This window comes from Symphalangus syndactylus, chromosome 15, assembly GCF_028878055.3.
Source record: "Symphalangus syndactylus isolate Jambi chromosome 15, NHGRI_mSymSyn1-v2.1_pri, whole genome shotgun sequence".
NCBI classification, from domain to species: Eukaryota; Metazoa; Chordata; class Mammalia; order Primates; family Hylobatidae; genus Symphalangus; species Symphalangus syndactylus.
The window spans coordinates 32853552-32872975 of NC_072437.2; the positions used below are offsets into that span (position 1 = coordinate 32853552).

General features: G+C 32.9%; 1 long non-coding RNA gene across 1 annotated transcript in view; it reads right to left on the minus strand.

Moving 5' to 3' along the window:
• Positions 1-17220, minus strand: part of LOC134732540 (uncharacterized) — a 29632-nt gene extending 12412 nt beyond the window's left edge. Inside the window, exons 1-2 of the long non-coding RNA XR_010115853.1 lie at positions 17078-17220; positions 15611-15712 (exon numbers count right to left, since the gene is read on the minus strand). This is a non-coding gene — a long non-coding RNA (uncharacterized lncRNA). The remainder of the gene's footprint in view (positions 1-15610; positions 15713-17077) is intronic.
• Between the last annotated feature and the right edge of the window lie 2204 nt (positions 17221-19424).

Genomic DNA, 19424 nt, shown 5'->3' on the forward strand with positions numbered 1-19424 from the left:
ATGTGTTAAAGTTTGATTTAAATTTACTCCAAGTTGTGTGCAGCAAATCCTCATGACTTGTAAATTATTTTTTACTCTTGCAATGCCATCATTTATTTTTCTCAAAATCACTTGTTAAACTATACTTGCCTCCAGCCCTTGCCAATAGGTTTACAAATCATGTGATATACTTCTGCCTTCTGCAAAATCCTGCCTTCTTCTCGTAAAATTTACAATAATGCTCCAATTGAGTACATGATGAAGAGATGGACACTTTTAAAATACCGTACTGTAAAAACTAAGGGAAACATTTATAAACAAACAACAAATGAACACACACACACACACATACACACAAACACACACACAAATTAATGCAAAAGAGAAACATTGAAGACCAGACAAGCAGATCACAGGATAGCTATTCTTGGATACACTGATTATTTATTCTTGGAAGTTAAACACAGCCATTATTTTGAGACAGATAAAGAAGAGTTTTTATCTTAAAACAACTTTGTATGTGCTATAATAGTCAAATCACTGCTGTAGAAGTATTAGCTTGGTGTGCATATTTGAAAAAGTTAGATAAACCTAAGTAACATAGCCATGTACAGTAAGATTAGGAGCCACATGTTTTATAAAGTATCGGTCAAGGTAAATTCACTGAAAAAAAACAGTAATGATAAAATATACATGTGTTCCATGTCTTGCAATATATCATGGTAGGTATATATTAGCATATGAAAATTCAGGGAAAACATGACAAAACATATTTCTAAAAACTTTAAAAATATTATGAACAAAATATAACTAAGATACAAAAAAATGATAAAATGAGTAGTAGGTTGCTTTTGCTTGAGAATGTTTATCTTGGTGAAATCGTGCTTAGTATTTCATGACCTCTGGTATACAATAGACAGGGAGTAACTAACAGTTCACACAAAAAAGCAGTGTCTAACAATGCTGGGGAAACAAAGCTTACGTGGAAGCGTGAACTACTGGGAAACCTGGGCCTTTTAATTCCACACTGGAGCAAGAACAACTGCTTGACACTGAGCAGGAAAGGCAAGGGAGGGAAAGGATCGCTAAAAGGTGTAACCACTAAGCCAAGATAATGTAATTTTCTCAGCCAAATTTTATGTTGAAGATGATCATACTGTAATTTGTAGTTTAAATGTTTCTGGACTGGCAGAGCCTCTAGTATCTGTTAGAAGCAAATGCAAATCATCTCTGGTGGAACACACCTTCCTTCCAGGGCTCATAAAATTCTCCAAATATTTTTATAATAATCAATAAAGGTAATAAAAACATAAGGAAGCAGCTCACTCAGGATGAGAACCAAAAAAAAAAAAAGCATGACATAACAGACAATAGATAAGGAAATTAAAAAACTCCAAAAGAGAATATAAAATATCTATGTTTAATTTGAATAAATAAATAAAAAGGAAAACTTTAAAATTTCTTCAATTAAAAAATGGATCATGATCAGTTAACTTGTGAAAAAATACTTTCTTAATTACAAAAGAAATATAAATAAAAAAGTAATTGAATGAATATAAAAACATTTGTTATTACTGAATATAGAATTAATTACTATAAAATAGTTCAAATTTCAGAATAAAGTATAAGATGTCTGAATTTGCAGAAAATGTGAAATAAATGTTAATACGAAGAAGACAAAGCTCAATACATTTTGAGTGAGCATCCAGACACAGGGAGAAAGGAGAAAGAGAAGATACATAAGAAATTTTTAAAAACATAGCTAAAAAATTCTACAAAAGACCAAATGAATTAACCACAGGGGAAAACACAACCTTAAGGTAAAAATGAAGTGTTAGCAAAGTTTCCGTTTAAAATTGAGGGACAGAATACAAAGAGAAAATCTTTTCTTCAGCAGCAGCTAGGGAAAATAATTTAAAATGTAACCTCAAGTAACAAAGGAACATATTAGATGCATATCAAATGCAACATAGGAAGTCAGAATGATATCTTTAATGTGTCGAAAAAATCCATTGATATTCAACACAACTTTATGTTACCTGGTACTCATAGCTGGCAGTGGGTAAACAGATTGATATGACTTTGAGAAGAGTTCATACATCAAACAAATGTGCAAATTTTGAGAGCCATTAAAGAATAGACAAAAAAAAAAGTCTATCATGTTATTAGATATAGTTTTGGTGGAGGAAAACTCAAACTATCCTAATGTTAGGTTTTAGGCCAGATGTCAGTTTCATTTTTGTAATGTTTTCCCTGAGCCCCAATAGAACAAATAATCAAATGTGGCTGTACGGATATTAAAAGTAACAAGAAGTCAACTTATTGATTTTAAGGATGATACTCCCCACTGTCATAGGCTGCCCAACAGCCTCTAAAACTGTGGAAGTCATAGGCTAGTTTACAGTTGAGCTGAAATCTCAGTTTACAGGTCGAGTGTTACACAGTGTCAGACACTATCAGATTTCAATAGAGCTGATTAGAAAAGGAAACAAGCTCAAATCTCGGTAAACATTTAGTATGTTTATAAAGTGAAGCACTGAAGAGATGATTGATTGATAGATGGATTGACACTAATTAATAAGTTATACATTTTCACAATCAAGTTTATCAGAGCACAGGAATTTAGCTCAAGAAGGAAAATAGCTATCTGATTGAAATATCCAAAAATGACAGGAATGAATACACCACTGCTAATGTCACTGCTTTAGTAGGTAAATAATAACAAGCATGAAATACAAGTCAAGTTAGATATAACCTTTTCAAATTCTAAATTATTCATAAATTATTAAATTACTAATTTTCATATGTAAACATCCTTGTTAAGAAATAAATGAAATGTATTTATGTTTAAAGTTATCAAAATAAACCTAGTGAATATTAGCTATATGAAGAAAGTGAGAAAACATATAATAGAAATGTTCCTCCACTAATGATGAGGTTATGTCCCTATAAACTCATCAAGTCAGAAAATCAAGTTGTATGTTGACAACATAAAGTCAAAAATCAGTTAATACATTTTACCTATTGAACGTCATAGCTTAACCTAGCCTACCTTAAATATGCTCAGAGCACTTACATTAGCCTACAGTTGTGTGAAGTCATCTGGCACATTATTTTACAATAAGTTATTGAATATCTCATGTAATTTATTGAATACTGTGCTGAAAGTGAAAATCAGAATGGCTATAATGCGTACTCCAAGTATGATTTCTACTGTATGTGTATCATTTTCTCATCACTGTAAAGTTAAAAAATCATCAAACTATCATAGGCTAAGGAGCAACTATGTATATATATATGCATTTCATAGCTTATAAGAATAAATATAACAAATACTTTTAAGAAGCTAAGTGAAAGTAAGCTATTAATTTTATAGAAATATTAAGAAGAGTATAACCATAGTTATGAGCAATCAAAATTTTACTATTCATAAATAAAAAATGTAAATGGACAAATTTTTCTTTGGAAAGGAATTAGAATATATAGAAGGCAGATGTTTTCTTCCAGGTTTTGCTGAACTTTTTTCTTTAAAAGATAAATTCCAGAAAGTTACATTTAACTTTGAATTAGAAATGATATTACTTGGTCAGTTAAGAAACCCCAAACAGAAATATTTAGAGACATATGTTCATAATATATGCACAATGACAAGTATGCATAATGAAATCTTTTGAATTACTTTTTTTTCATTTTGTTTGATCTTATTACAATATTTGGGTAACATTTACTACTTGAGATTTTAATAAAGGATAGCTCCAATTAAAAGACAGAGTGGCAAGCTGGATAAAGAACCAAGACCCACTGGTATGCTCTCTTCAAGAGAACCATCTCACATGCAATGGCACAATTCGACTCAAAATAAAAGAATGAAGAAAAATCTATCAAGTGAATAGAAAACAGAAAAAAGTGGGGGTTTCAATCCTAGTTTCTGATAAAACAGACTTTAAATCAACAATTTTTTTAAAAAAAATTCAAAGAAGAGCATTACATAATGGTAAAGTGTTCAATTGAACAGGGAAATCTAACAATCCTAAATATATATGTACTCAACACAGTAGTACCCAGATTCATAAAGCAAGTTCTTAGAAACCTTCAAAGAGACTTAGATTCCCACACAATAATAATGGAAGACTTTAACACCTCACTGGAAACACTAGACAGATCACTGGGACAGAAAATTAACAAAGATATCCAGCACCTGAACTCAGCACTAGGTCAAATGGACCTGATACATATACGCAGAACTCTCCAACCAATATCAACAGCATATACATTCTTCTCATTACCACATGGCACATGTTCTAAAATTGACCACATAACCAAAAGTAAAACACTCCTTAAAAATGCAAAAAAAAAAAAACCCTGAAATTATAGCAGTCTCTTGGACAATAACATGATCAAATTAGAAATCAAGACAAAGAAATTTGCTCAAAACCATACAATTACATGGAAATTGAATAACCTGCCCCTGAATGACTTTTGGGTAAAGAATGAAATTAAGGCAGTAATCAAGAAGTTCTTTGAAAATAATGAGAACAAAGATGCAACATAACAGAATCTCTGGAACACAAGTAAGGTAGAGTTCAGAGGGAAATGTATAGCACTAAATGCCCACATTAAAAAGTTAGAAAGATCTTAAGTTAACCACCTAACATCACAATTAAAAGACCTAGAGAACCAAGAGCAAACACATTCCAAAGATAGCAGAAGATAAGAAATAACCAAAATCAGAGCTGTACTGAAGGAGCTTGAGACACAAATAAATCATTCAAAAGATCAACAAATTTTTTGAAAACAATAATGAAATAGACTGCTAGCTAGACTAATAGAGAAGAAAACAGAGAAGATTCAAATAAATACAATCAGAAACAATAAGGGTGATATTACTACTGACCCTACATAAATACAAACAACCATCAGAGACTACAAAGAACAACTTTTCTACACATAAACTAAAAAATCTAGAAGAAATGGATACATTCCACATACAGCCTCCTGAGACTGAACCAGAAAGATATTGAATCCATGAACAGACCAAAAATGAGTTCTGAAATGTAAGCTGTAATAAATTGTCTACCAACACAATAAAGCCCAGGACCAGATGGATTCACAGCTGAATTCTACCAGATGTACAAAGAAGATCTGGCACTCTTCCTACTGAAACTACTCAAAAAAATCAAGGAGATGAAACTTCTCTCTAACTCATCCTATGAGGTCAGCATCATCCTGATATCAAAACCTGGCAGAGATACAACAAAGAAAGAAAACTTTGGGTTAATATCCTTCATCAATATCAATGCAAAAATTCTCAAAAAACTACTGGCAACTCAAATTTAGTGTAGCACATCAAAAAGCTTATTCACCATGATCAAGTAGGCTTTGTCCCTGAGATACAAGTTTGGTTCAATATGGACAAATCAAAAAATGTGATCCGTTGCATAAACAATACTAAAGACAAAAAACACGTGATTATCTCAATACATGGAGAAAAGACTTTCAATAAAATTCAACATCCATTTATATTTAAAACTCTCAATAAAGTAGGTATTGAAGAAACATACCTCAAAATAATAAGAGACATATATGACAAACCCACATCCAACATCATACTGAATGGGCAAAAGCTGGAAGCATTCTCCTTGAAAACAGGTATAGGACAAGTATGCCCTCTTTCACCACTCCTCTTCAACATAGTATTGGAAGTTCTGGCCACAGCAATCAAGTAAGATAAAGAAATAAAGTCCATCCAAATACGAAGAGAGGGAATCAAATTATCTGTCTTTGCAGATGACATGATCTTATATCTAGAAAAAAGAAAAACCCCATTGTCTGAATCCCAAAGCTTTTTAAGCTGATAAACAACTTCAACACAGTCTCAGGATACAAAATCAATTTGAAAAAATTCACTGACATTTCTGTACACCAAGCAGAGAGCAAAATGAGGAATGAACTCCAGTTCACAACTACCACAAAAAGAATAAAATACCTAGGGATCCAGGTAACTAGGGAGGTGAAGGATCTCTACAAGAAAAACTACAACACACTGCTCAAAGAAGTCAGAGAAGACACAAACAAATTAAAAAACATTTGATGCTCAAGGATAGGAAGAATCAATATTGTTAAAATGTCCATACTGCTCAAAGCAATTAATAAATTCAATGTTATCCCTATTAAACTACCATTTACAATCTTTACAGAACTAAAAGTAACTATTTTAAAATACATATGGAACCCCAAAAAAGCCCAAATATCCAAGGCAATCCTAACTAAAAAGAACAAAACTGGAGGCATCATGCCACCTGACTTCAAACTACACTACAGGGCTACTGTTACCTAAATAGCATGGTAATGGTACAAGACCAATGGAACAGAACAGAGAACCCAGAAATAAGACCACACATCTACAACTATCTGGTCTTCAACAAACTGACAAAAACAAGCAATGGGGAAATGATTTCCTATTCAATAAATGGTGCTGGGAAAACTGTCTAGCTATACGCAGAAGATTGAAACTAGACCTCTTCCTTATACCTTAAACAAAAATTAACCCAAGATGGATTAAAGACTTAAGTGTCAAACCTAAAATTATAGAAACCCCTGAAGCCAACATAGGAAATACCATTAAGGACACAGGCACAGGCAAATATTTCATGACAAAGATGCCAAAAGCAATTGCAACAAATGCAAAAAATTGACAAATGGTATATAATTAAACTAAAGAATTTCTGCACAGCAAAAGAAACTATAGACAGAGCAAACAGACAACCTGCAGAATGAGAGAAAATATCTGACAACTATGCATCTGACAAAAGTTTAATATCCAGCATCCATAAGAAACTTAAATAAATTTACAAGAAAAAAACAAACAACTCCATAAATGTGGGCAAAGAACATGAAAAGACACTTTTCTAAAGAAGGCATAGATGCGGCCAACAATCATATGAACAAAAAGCTCAACATCACTCTTCACTGGAGAAATGCAAATCAAAATCATAATGAGATACTATCTCACACCAGTCAGAATGGCTACTATTAAAAAGTCAAAAAATAACAGATGCTGGTGAGGTAGTGGTGTAAAAGGAATACTTATACACTGTTGGTGGAAGTGTAAATTAGTTCAACCACTGTAGAAGATAGTGTGATGATTCCACAAAGACCTAAAGCCACAAATACCATTTGACCCAGCAATCCTGTTACTGGGTATATACTCAAAGGATTATAAATCATTCTGTAAATGACTTATAAAGACACATGCACATGTGTGTTTACTACAACACTATTCACAGTACCAAATACATGGAATCAATCTAAATGCCCATCAATGACAGACTGGATAAAGAAAATGTAGTACATAAACACCATGAAATACTATGCAGCCATAAAAAAGAATGAGCTCACGTCCTTTGCAGGGTCTTGGATGGAGCTAGAGGCCATTATCCCTAGCAAATTAACACAGGAACAGAAACCAAAAACTGCATATTCTCACTTATAAGTGAAAACTAAATGATGAGAACACATGAACCCAAGGAGGGGAACAGAAGACACTGGAGCCTGTCAGTGGGTGAAGGGTGAGGAGGGAGAAGATCAAGAAAAATAACTAACACGTACTAAGCTTAATACCTGGGTGATAAAATAATCTGTACAACAAACCTCCCATGACACAAATTTATCCATGTAACAAACCTGCACATGTACCCATGAACTAAAATAAAAGTTTAAAATAATAATTTAAATTACCAATTTAAATATATGTAAGTTACAGCTTGCACATTTTATTAATACTTGTATACATATCTAAACTATATATGTATATCTACACATGAATTATGAACATTAACAAAATGTATTATTGGTAGAAATTTAATTTTTAAATTCCACCTTTCTTTAAAAAAAAAATTTATGACATGTAGCCCTAGGTACCAGAATTAGAAATCAGTATTACCTCAAACACATTCAAAGTCATAGGCTGATGCATGTATATACACATTCTTTTCTTTCTGTCAGCTTATTGTGGCCTATAAAGTAGTGAGACAAAAGTGATTATAAAGAAATCATCTTTGTGCTGAAGAGATCTATGTGTGTATGAGGAAGGTGGTTTACTTGGAAAAGATTTATTAAGAAGAGAGGAGGGGTAGTTAACATTCCATACAGTATGCATTTTCTCCCCAGTTGGTCATTCTATTTGTGATCTAGGATCCTAGAAGGAAAGTATGTTTTTTGAGAGAAATAGATTACAAAAAGCCCAAACAACTAATGACAAAAATATAACCAAGGACAAAAATATAATATAATTTTTCATAAATAGCAGACATTTAAATGAGAGATACACAGAGTTCAGGGATAATACAGCCAATACCCAATTAATAAAGGATTATACTTAATATAAAGGTTGTAAACTCTAAAATTTATCCTTGCTTCTGTCTAATCCCTACCATACATTATAGTACAAATAATGACAAGGCATATAAATCATAACGACAAAGACAACTAGCAAAGTATTTTCAGTGGAAAATAGACCAAAATGTATACATATATAAATACGTATTTTAAATATATAAATTGTAAATATAAAGCTATATGTTGTATATACAATGTGACATATTTATGGGGAAAATGAATGGGTATTATGCAATAAAGCAAGGCAGTGAATAATTTATCTAGAGAAGTAACAGAACAGAATATATCAAAAATAAGACAGAGCAGCAAAGGTGGATGGTAAGGAAAAGTCTCTATATAGAATTTTACCTGCACCTACTCTTGTCTTCCATTCCAGCAAGTAGAATATCTTTGTCAGGCAATACCCATCTCCCCAGTCTATCCCCATCCTAAAATTGGAAGATTCACTTTAGAGAAATATAAGGTGTCTAGGAAACTTCTGTGGAGTTCAGTAATTTAGGGAACTGAAAGTAATGACCATCTCCCAGTGCAATTATCCTGGAGCTAAGCCTACTAGTCAAGAGCACCAGGCATCTTTAGCAGGCTCTCAATCAACTCTATCATGCTTGGTCTCATATAAGATGGAAGGTTAAAAAGTACCAGACACTTAAGGTCAGCTTCATCACAAAACAAAGGCAAAGATCAACAGAGAACATGGCCCTGTAGGGAGAGATTGAATAACAAAGTGAGTGGTAACATACTGCATCCACTCTGGGAGTGCCCTCCACTTAATGTCATCATAGCTTGGCCATTAGTATTCATATTCTTATACCCATGACATGAAACTAATGACTAAAGAGAAAATAGCATCATGCTTGAAGAAAACTTTCTCAGCTATGGCCTGCGTAGTTCATCTACATTAGCCTCCACTCTGAAAAATTACTTATCCCTAAATATTCCTTTTCTTAGTCACAATATTTTCCTTTCTTGCTATTTTCCTCTACCAATTCCTATTCAGCTCTTGACAGAGCAATAGTTCTCATGGAAGTTATTTTTACATCATACCAGCAATGTCAAGCACTCCTTAAAATCATGTATATCTAACAGAAGATCTTATGAGAGGGAATTAACATGGATTGCTTGTTTGAGTTAACTCCAAGCATACACAAAGAATGTTAAACATGTGGCACAATGTTATTAGCCCTATAATTTTCTCCTGAACCCTCTGATTTTTCATCATGCTGAAATTTGAATAGATACAAAGATATATCATGAAGAACTTGCCCTATGTTGAAATATATATATATATATATAATATGTATATATAAAAATAAACAGGTTAATGGAATAGGATATGTATGCTTGAAATATTTTTACAAGAACATAGAAAGTGATCTCAATTAAAAAGAAAATAAAGAGCAACAAATAAACATTTTAATTAATGATATTTTATATATGAGAATATTAAAACAAAATTTCATTTCACATAATGCCATAAATTAAACTCCATTTTAGAAAATGAGTAAAAGTAGATGAATTACCACACCCTGGGTGAAGATGAAGTTATGAATAAAAGTAATGGAAAAGGTCACAAACCCATAATTTTCAACTAGTATATATTTAAACCATCATAAATAATAGGCAAGCTGGGGAAAAATGCTGACAAAAGATGTGGCATAAAGATAACAGTTCTTAACATATGGAAAGGTCTATAAAACATCAAAAATCTATTTGTTTATGAAATAAAAATTGTGGCAACCAAGTGTTATATACAAAATGTGAACGTGTTCCCTTTGGTTATAATAGAATGCATTAAATAAATTATAAAGCATACTTATCTACCATTTGTTAATCTAATTTTATGTTTCTACATAGTTTACAGCATCAGTGTATCAGCATAATATAATATTTTACTATCTTATAGATTTTAGTGTATGTTACCAGATGGATAATTATTTTGTTTTTCTATCATGAACAAAAAAAAAAATTAAGCTCACCATCAAATATTTAAAATAAAGTATGAGAGGTAGAAATGTATTAATATCATTATCATTTAAAATTTTGTTGAAATAAAAGCAAAAGACAAAAAATAGTTGCAAATATACCTACTTTTATAGGGAAGTTTAGGAAATTAAGAGAACTCTTCACTGATGCCTTCTAAGTTCTCTTTCAAGTAATAAATAAGTAAATTAGATGAGAACAAAGAAGGAAAGAAAGAAAAGTTATGAAGAGAGTAGAGTTTGCTTTATGTAGACTCTGGAAAAAGTGGGAGAAAGAACATGGTGAGGGAAGAGAGGAGGACTACTCTGGTATGCAGAAGGAAGTATTGGTTGTGAAATTTTGTGTGATTCTGTAATTTTTCTAAGAAACACTTCCAACCTGGGTGCGTGCTGGGAAAGAAAAAAACAGTTTGATTAATCCTGTGTTCAAATTTTGCCAGATTTCTAATAGAAATATATTGGTACAAGTATAAGTGCAAAGATAATGGCCAAATAATTACTAAGAATTGAGAAGGTGAAAAACATAGACAGTTACAGACTGGAATTTTTTACTATTGTGGTACTAGACAGCATAAGTACTAAGCTATGCTATATTCGTTGGAATTCAGCTCTATACCTTACAAATATGGTAAACTTAGACAAGTGATTAATCTCCTAGGCCTCAGTTTCTTCAAGTTTAAAGTGTCTGTAATAAGATTTATCTAATAATAATGATTTGAGAATTAAATATAAGTATTATAAAACACTTGGAATAATGCTAGGATCTAAGAAATGCTATATGCATTTGTCCTGTGTCATTGTTTAGAGTACTTGCAAGAATAAGCTGAAACACCGAAAGCTGTCGTTAAAAAGTGGGATGACTGAATAAGGAATTTCAGCAATAAAGCAGTTACCTGCTGCTGTCAAGGCACAGGAGAGGGTAATGAAATTATGCAACAAATGATCTTGCTGTAAAACAAAATTTTAAAAATTAAGAATTCAAGTTTTTAACTTTATCATCTTTACTAATATGTTTATATTAATGGAATGATTTTGAGTTAGAAAATAACACTTTCAGCCTGTTATTAAAGATTTTGATGGAAGCAGTTTCTAGGTGTTAGCATGTATGTACAGAGGGTGATAAAGCAGAATTACAAGTAACTTAAAGACATAATGGCTTTACATGAAGGCAGAAGAGTAGTGGTCTAAAAGTGCAGGGGATAAGGAGACCGCCTCAGATTCATACTGTCAAAAGGAAGAACTCCCAGCACTAAGACTACAAAAGAAATGGCAGCATTTTTTCTCTGGAAAAAACAGTTTCCGTTAGTGTATGCATGAAAATGTGAAAGTCATTAAGCTTTGTTAACATTGTAGCAGCGTTTTCAAGTATCAAATACAACGATTGGGAATGAAATGAAAAAGAATCAGAATTCAGCATAGTGAGAAAACGGGACATATTTTTTAGGGGTAATTATACTTGTATTCAATTGTATTATGTACAGTGTAATTTCAATGAGCCATAACAATGCAAGTCCTACAAGTCCTCAGATAGAAGTGGTTTTTTAGCACTCAACTGCTGTCTCAATAGATTACACCATCCAGAGAGAGAGAGAGAGAGAGAGAGAGAGTGTGTGTGTGTGTGTGTGTGTGTGTGTTTTCCAGATTTCAAGAGTAGCCTGTATGTTTTGAATTTGAGGGAGCACAAGAGATTTCAGGGATCAATTATACAAAATTCCCTGAAAAACAAATGGCGTGATGAGCTGAATGGCTAGAAATGTGACCAAACAAGGACACTAATACTCTGGATGGAAATAAATTTTATTATGAGTTGGATAGGGTCAGTATTATTGAGTTTTTGTTTATAATCCTTTAATCACCTTTTTCTAAGCATCTCTAAATGGACATATAAGCATGTAATTATTTCTTCTTGTATGTGTTTTCATCAGCATTCTCTTCCTTGAGTAGGTTTGCAGGAGAAATAATACTCATTACTATTTATACCTACTATCATTAATGAATTGTTAGTATGACTTTCTCATATAAATGTGCTCATTTGTTCTGAATAGATGGACTATAATATGGTAAAATGCCTTAAGGCTCATTAGAACACACAGAATATTTTACTTCTGAATCAAAATCAAGTATTCTGTAATTACTGAGAAATTCTTGTTATATATAAAACCACACTACTAAGACAATACCAGTAAGTTAAAGAGTTAGGATATTAAATTTAAATAACAAATTACTATTGTCTTCCAATGGCTGTATTATTATATATAATTTTGTTGCTGTTATTATATGTCTGGTACTAAGTTTTAGAGAGTAAAGTCCTTCCCCAAAAGCTTCTATGTAGAAATTATCTCAGGTAAGTGATTTCCTCTTTGATATAACCTAGTAAATTACAGGAAATATTAGTGGCAACCAACCATTAATTTTGTCTGCAATAATAACATTAAAATCATTATATTTTCCATATAAGGTCAACTTTGATTCAGTCACTTTATTGACAAATCTAAACCATGACTGCTGTTTTCTGGGAAGAAATTTTAATCTTATTTTAAAAAAGAACTATCTTTGTGTGTTTAGAAAACAAATTAAATAAACCTAGATACCCACTTCCATTTTAGGAAGCAGATCTCCATTAAAAACGTAATAGATATATAATTGAGAGCATTGTTTTTTGCAATAGATATGCTTAATGTACAAAACTCCTATTAATGATATCACTTAAATATGCTACTCTAACTTGAAGACAATATAAAAGTTAAATTGTTTGTCTGTAAAACCAGTGTCAAAAGTTGCCAGTAATTTTTTATATCACCTTGGATAGAAACATATTTTATTTTTTTCTGGGGAATGAAAGAAGCATTTGCTTTGTATTAAAGAGGTGCTTGCTACTTTAAAATATACAACAGTATTGTCACTCTTTTATATGTTCCAATGGCTGGTGGTGACAGTATAAATTAGTTTCAGAATCTCTTAGTAAACTACAGAGAAATTCCTCCCAGTGTTTCTATGCATTTTTTTCCAGTAAAGTATATGGGAGGTCACAGGGAAAAAAACACATAAATCAAATTTGTTAAGCAAAGCAGGAAAAACTAAACAGCACATCTATTCCCAAAAGATTAGATAATTCCAATTTAAACAAATTTCAGGCAAGGCTGGCACTTCTCATCAGCAACTATAGCAAATTATTCAATCCTCAATATATGAGTTAAACAACAAATTGCTCAATTGCAAGACATGTGGTATGGAGATATTACTAACTGGAAACTTAAGACAATAAAGTAAAATCTCAGTTGACATATTAGATGAATTAAAATTTTTAAAACAATTTTAAAAAGAGTTCTCAAAGAAATGAAAAATATAAAGTTATGAAATGATGTTTATTTCCTAATTTTCAAATTAGTAGTCTATAAGCTTATATCTTTTTCCATAAGAATATTACATTAGATCAAACTCAGCCTTAAAACATGGTTTTAAAGGCATCGAAAGAGGCATTCTGACTATTGTTAGAAAAAATGAACAGCACAACTAAATTACATTATATTCCTCTTTAAAGCCAGGCTCCATCAACATGATTTGTCATCTTTCTTTCTGCTTTTTAAAAAAATTTTATGTATTTATGAACAAAGTACACAAAGAAAATAATTGCATTGTATTTTATATAAACATTTACATTATATTTTATATTATATATATATATATATATATATGTATGTATTTTTTTTTTTTTTTTTGGAGGCAAAGTCTCACTCTGTCACCCAGGCTGGAGTGCAGTGGCATGATCTTGGCTCACTGCAACCTCCACCTCCTGGGTTCAGACTATTCTTATGCTTCAGCCTCCCGAGTACCTAGGATTAAGGCGCGTACCAACATATCCAGCTCAGTTTTTTGTGTTTTTAGTAGAGACTGGGTTTCACCACGTCAGCCAGCCTGGTTTCAGACTCCTGACCTCAAATGATTCGCCACCCAACGTGCTGGGATTACAGGCATGAGCCACCGCGCGGGGCCTAGTATCTGTTTTTATATTTGCTCATAGTATACATTTCCATATGTTTAGATGTCACAAAAAAGGCTGTGAAAAATGCACAACATGTCGTAAACACTAGCTACTCAAGGGAAGATGACATGTGAAGGGAATTTATTATTTATTCATATTATATATTTTTACTTTTGTTAATTTGTTCAACTGAACATACATTACTTTTATACCTAAAAGTATTATAATAAAGTTTCAAAAATAAACATTGAATTAGAAATCACATTTTTTGTATCCACTAATACAAAGAGTCAAATGTGTTTTTGTAATTAATAGGGTTATTATTTATCCACTTCTAAAAATGTTTTCTAAAAATAATAATTTTAGGGTCCAACAATGTTTTATAAAACTAATAATTTTAGAGTATTTTATTTTAGTGAGAATTTGAGGGAATATTCTGAGATCCTCTTAATAACACTAAGCTAGGGGTATAGAGCTTTGATAATCCAAAAGTAAATAGTATTATTGACCCTTAAAGCTTTAATTTGTTTATAAACTTAAAAGAACTATTCTGTAATTGTATGCAATCTCCACTTTGAGGGCTGCACCATAATTTCCATAGGTGATATGTGGAATCTCTGTGATCATTTGTCTGCTTAATTAATGACAGAATCATGTAGGAAAAAAGCCCAACATCTACCAATTCAATAAATCCTAATCAAAATATTCACTTTTTGTGAATATTTTCAAGGTGCCCAGATTTCGTATTGTTCAAACACACATGCTCTACAATTTGTGCAGTTAACACAATTATCACCTCCCCTCCACATCTTCTATTTGATAGTGTCAATTCCAGTGTGGTACAGGGAACAACCTCAAATTTCAGAAAAGCATGCGGCAAATAATTGAATAATTTTTTTAAATTCATATATGCAGAAACCTGGGCAAGTATTATATAAATGGACCCTCAAAATGTTAGTCCAAGAATGATTTACTAAATCATTAGAATGAGTTGACTTTATTTATCTGGGTCTATTTAAATGATTTTGGATTTTAAAAGCTGGCTTACACAGTTGGCAATGACTCTTAACAGTTTAAAACATTGATTGAAACTTGAACTTAAATTGTATTAGCTTAGATTCAATTAGGTTGAGATACTAAAAATGTCCCTGAATAATGGAGAGGAGAAAACTCAAAGATTTAGGGAAGTAGGAATGCTGGGGTATATTTTTCATGTGCTGCTGGCACAACCACCTGCTTGATATATGCTCTTGCAGGTCAAAAGCATACTCACGTCACTTAAGCTTAAGCTGCATTAATGAGACAAGCATCTTTATCCTCATAAACTCTGCTGTGGTGAGTGTGTAGACCATAAATTATGTTGGGAAAGACATCCCTGAAATGAATAACGTGATTTCCATGAGTGTGATTACATCCAGAGCAGCAGAAACAAGATATTAGTACTCAGCAATTAGAGCAAAGTAAGCTTAAATACAATTATAGAAAGCAAGAATAAGGTAGTAATTGAAATCCTGTGATCTACATCTTCTTTGCAGTGATCAATGAGTGATGGATTACTAGCAATAAAATACGGGATCAATATACTAAATTAGTATTTCATGTATATTTTAGAAAATATCTTTAGGTTTAATAAATCTTATTTGTATTGCCACATGGAGAGTAATAACCTTGCAACAAACTATGGACCTTAGTTTATTCAGAATTCTGTAATCACTTGATTCAATGTAAAGCTAGATTTACTCATAGAAAGACCCTTATCACTGACAAATATACGCTATAATTATGTCTCCAATGCTATTCCTAAGGGAACTGAGGTCATTTGCAAAGGCAACAGAATGCTAGAAATGGGTACTATTCAAAACTTTTGAGGCTTAATAGATATAACTTTGATTTAATGCTATTTTCCAAGGATCAAAAGCAATACTCCGCCTATAGTCACCTGAAGATGAATGGAGTTTTGGTACAAGTTCATCTCACAATGGTATAAGGGGCTTGCAAAGACACCCTGTAATTATTTTAGAAATTCTTAGATGAATAACTGAAATAAGCATAATCTATGGCTTTTAGAATCCTAACAAACATTAGTTCCTGAACCTATGGATTGAGAAATATTTGTATTTACTCTACGTTTTTGCCAAACCCAGTTCACATCTTCTTGTCCAAATAGAATTACTGCATTCCCTTTCACTCAGAAAAGTATTTGGGTATGCATAATAAATTGAGTGTTCACCCTAGCTGTTATAGTATGAAGAATACCGAAAATAACTCTTATCAGGATAATTAAAATACATGATAATAGCACATATCTTGAGGAAATGCAAAAATTAGTGACAATTAAGACTTGGAAGATACAGAGATGAGGATTCTTATTCACATTCTCATGTAACTTGACGGTTTTTCTTGTGCAAAAGTCAATGAATCTTAACAATAATGTGTGGATTATAATAATCTTACTCAGAAGCAAATGCTTCTCCAGGCATGTTATATCACCTACAGCAATTTTTACCTGACACTTGGTTTACAGCTATTGATTTGACAAATGCCTCTTCTCCTTTACACCGAATTACATTCAACACCTTGAGTTGTTTGCTATCATCTGGCTGGGACAACGGGACAATTTTATGGTTTTGCCTCAGGGCTATGCCAGCTCTCATATTCTTATCCATAATCTCCTCCAGTGCTATCTGACATCTAGTCTCTGGACTTAAGTCAGTCTATAACGAGATGGGTCAAAGCTTACATTCAGTTTGTACTTCTCTCATTGTAGGCCAATAAATATGCAGTTTTTAAATCAGTGCCAGACCACAGATCATGCTTTGAGTACCACTGATCAAGTTCATCAAGAAATTAATTGCTAGCCACAGACAATCACAGTGGTCAGTTGAATTCATGACATCACGCTAATAGGGCTGAATAAGAAAAAAAAGTAGCAAATCTATGAGATGCATTGGTATGTTACATATATCCCAGATAATAGGAAACAAAGCTATTCATCTTAGGAAAATTTATGTTCAGTGGTCTTGACTTGGAAAAAACAGACCCTCCAAAGTCAAAGCCAGTTTATTACATCATGCATTGACTATGACTCAAAGAGTGGAACAAATTTTTTTTTGAGATGGAGTCTCACTTTGTCACCCAGGCTGGAGTGCAATGGTGCGATCTCGGCTCACTGCAACCTCTGCCTCCCGGGTTCAAGCAACTCTCCTGCCTCAGCTTCCTGACTAGCTGGGACTACAGGAGCATGCCACCACATCCAGCTAATTTTTGTATTTTTAGTAGAGACGGGGTTTCACCATGCTGGTCTTGAACTCCTGACCTCGTGATCCACCTGCCTCAGCCTCCTTTTAATGGGACTTTTTTTTTTAATTTTAGAGGGAATAAAAATTATATATGTATGTTTCTGTGGCTCTTTAATGAGTTAACCACAAAGTTGCTGTTTTAAGTTGGGCTCAGAGCAAGAGAAGGCCCTGCGGCAATTTTAGGCTACTATAAAAGCTATTCTGATATTTTTGTTTCATAGCCAAGCAGATCTAAATATCTCAGTATCCTTGACAAACAGAATACTGTATAGATCTATCGTAATGCCTTAAACGGAGAATCACTAAAGGAACTTCCAGAGTATTGGAGAAAGGCCAGACTCTTTTTCTCCACTTTTGTGAAACAATTTCTGTTTCATTACCAGAATTTGGCAGAAAAAAATGTTGATCATACAATCAGTAAACTTCTGTTTATAAATTGGTTAGCATTTGATTCAACATGTTATAAAATTTATCATGCACAAGTATAAATGATCATCAAGTAGAAACAGCATATAAATGACCAGGCTTGAATATGGCTTTCTGATAAAAACAAATTACAGAGGCATATGGCTCAGTCTCCCACTGCACCTGAACTGTCTACATTACCTCTTTTGCTTCATTCCACAGCAATGGACCTGTAGGAAGTTTCTCAACACCAGTGGTTTAAAGAAGAAGAAGAAAAAATTAAGTTTGGTTACAGATAAATTTGCTGACATCAGTGAAAACATTTGGTGCAGCATTAACATTCTAATTGAAAGTGTTCCTGACACACTGGTGAAAGGAAGCATCTCTTTAAGTAGAACTTTGAGTACTACATCTGGTTTTCCTGTTTTAACTGAAATAGCACAGAATCACAAGGGCAACAGTGGTTAAAAGTTTGACCAGATGAACGGAATCTTGGAAACAATGGGGTTGGAATATTTGTGACTAAGAGGTTCATAAAAGAAATGTGTGGATGAACTTCTCAGAAGGGGTGCGGTGATGAAGATACTTGTATTATGTTTTTATGTTTACGGAAGACAATCAACACCAGGGCCGTGTCTTAGTAATCAGGCACACAAGGTTATATGTTCTATGTATTCCAAACATTCTCTTTACTCTCTTGCTTGCACAACTGCCTATGTACAAAGTTGTTATGACACCAAGGATGGAGACTAAGCCTGAGTTAAACAATGTGGATATTTATTTGTTAAGGCTGATGTGAAGACTATAATTTCTAATGGACAAACTTGCCAAAACTGAGACCATTTCTGAGCCCGTGGTGTATTATCCTTCCTCTAGGTGAAAAAGCCACTCACCTGATAGCAGAGTGAGTGGCTTTTCCCCTCCTTTCTCAAATGAATCTGTTAACACCATCATCTGCAGGCTTCTAGCATGCCTTATCCAGCACCATGGTACCCAAATCCAACATTTTTCTTGAAGGAACATTATTTCACAACAAAAGATATGCAGCAGTATTCTCATGCCCATGCATTACATTGGTTTCATCATACAGCCCATGGCCTAGAAGCATTTGGCCTTACAGTATGGTAGAATAACCTACCACAAAGTAGAAGTGCTGTATGTTGAAGAGATGTTTATGACAAAACAATAGTGCTTGGACTAACAATCATGTGGCATAATTCCATGTAGCATCTCTCACTATTAAACTATAGTTCTTCTGAAGAATGTTTACCTCCTGTCTGTGCAGTTCTGGGCTCTGTCGATATAGAAGTCTCAATTCCCATAGGAAGAATGCTTCCATCAGTTGATACCAAAATAATTACAATACAGAAGAAGTTTTTTAAA